This window comes from Acanthisitta chloris, unplaced genomic scaffold, assembly GCF_000695815.1.
Source record: "Acanthisitta chloris isolate BGI_N310 unplaced genomic scaffold, ASM69581v1 scaffold3700, whole genome shotgun sequence".
In the NCBI taxonomy this organism is placed as follows: Eukaryota; Metazoa; Chordata; class Aves; order Passeriformes; family Acanthisittidae; genus Acanthisitta; species Acanthisitta chloris.
In genome coordinates, this window is record NW_008651120.1 from 117,523 (window position 1) to 119,695 (window position 2,173).

Below are 2,173 nucleotides of genomic sequence, written 5' to 3' on the forward strand. Positions count from 1 at the left end.
AAAGTTCCTCCAGGAACAACAACACAGCTTGACAAAACATGGGGAATGCTAAGCAAACAAAATGTTCTTAACAAACAAACTAAAAGTATCTTTGCCCTCCCCCGGTGCCGCAGGGGTGAGGCCGGGGCGGTGCCAAAGGCTCTGCCCTCACCAAGCTCTAGGCCCTCTCAGCTTTTAATGCTTCACTATGTGTCCTAGGAGCTTCCAATTCCAAATAAGCAGTATCACAAATAATATAAGGCTTATATTAACAGAACAATATTGAGGTAGAGATGTATATATGTTCTAACATTGCTCCGTATTGACACGAATCAGGGGACCATATTTCACAAAACCCAGGGAGATTTGCCCTTACTTGCATATAGAAAGGCAACTCCAAAAATTGCAGTGAAAAGATTTCTAGTTCTTAATCATGTACCAGCTACGTCTCCCACTCAGGAAAACCAGGCCTGTGAGATATGTGAAGCATCCCACATCTTCTAGAGTCCTCTCTTGCTCTGCAAATTGGCATTAACACTATTTTTCTCTCCTGCTGCTTCGGTCCCTCATACAGGCAATCAGTTTTGCAAACTAATCATACCCTTCTCCCTCTCTCTGTGACAAGAAATAAAAAGCTGTTCAGGCAGGACATTTTATATGACTGAGAGGGGGTCTGATTGTGTTTTCCCAAAATACTGATATAATTACTGGGCCTCAGACAAAGAGAGACAGAGAAAGAATGTGTGCCTACACAACAATGTGGGCACACAACTTCACAGTTTAACTAAGTCCTGCACAATTCTTCAAAGTAATTGTACTTTTCAGCTGTTGCATGCCCAAAGCCACATGGGAGCCAGGTTCTTATTTGTCTCAAGCACAGAGCAGGATTTAATGTTTGGTGAGAGTTTTTAATGAGTATCTAACTTGTGCTGTTTATATTAGCACTTGCTCCAGCCTCTTGGGACAGAGATCTTTCCCAGAAGAATCTTAGGAACCAGTGAAGTGATTGTCTCAATTCCAGGTGAAATGGGTGTGGTGTACAAAGGAGTCTTTTCTCTTTGGCCTGTACTTCATGAAACTCTATTCACAATTTCCTCTATATAAAGTGCAAGCTTTCAAAGGTGTGCATGAGCAGTCTTGCAGAACTAAACCTTCTATGTGTGAGTTTGCCTGTGGAGTTTGTCTTTTCAATATAGCATCATATAGTAGAATGGATTGCTCTCATCAGTGTCTGTTTTTTCCTATTCATCTCTGGATGGACAAGAGATTTATTCACTCCATATTTTTTCCCAAGAGAGCTAAATCCATCTTCTCAAGAGAGCAATCCCTGAAGCATTTACTATGCTGTTGACTCCTGAATTATCCCTCCATTTCAGAAGACAATAACTTTCAGACTTCTTTCTTTTACTTTTTTTTTTACTTGTAGATACCCAAAAAGTTTTTCTAAGAAATGTAGCCTCTTGCAAAGCTCATTTTTGCCAACCAGAAACAAGCTGTCTTTTCTCCTCTGCCTTTTATTCATCTTCCCTAAGGCAATGGACTTTCAGGGCCAACAGATCACAGCCTGAAGGAGCAGGATATATCCCTGCATGGAAAAGCATACTGTGAGTAAACAAGTGCATGTTTCCATATATACAGGTGTTGTGACTGAAGGCTAATCCAGACTTTCCCAATCTCCACTGGTAAAACAGTTAAACTTCTCATAGAAATGTGTTCCTTGTTAGTAATACAGTCCAAATTTTAAAGAGGTGATATTTGGGAAAATTTTTTAAATCTCACAATGAAAATATTTCTACCCAAACCTGCCCAAAACTCTCACCCTTTAACTGTAATGAAAGCCTGATTTCTTGGTTTTTCAAGCTTCTAAATAGAGGCCAATAAAATTCCCAGGAAAAACAGACAGCTCTCATGAAATCAATATTTAAGGGAGAGAGCTAACATATGCATAAAATTATATTTCAACAAGAAGATTCTCATTAAACTTAATTCCAGGTTTTAAAGGTTATAATATGTTCTTGGTCTCAGAAACCACTGCATGTGCAAGAAAAGAAAGCACAGAAAGCTGTTCCTTCCCTCAGGTGGTGGTCAAAGGGAAGGACTTTTACAAAATGTGTGTAAAAGACACTTAGACACCTTGTGTCAAATAGGAGCATCTCTCTATCACCCATTTCACAAACCCATCTCTGTGCCTCCA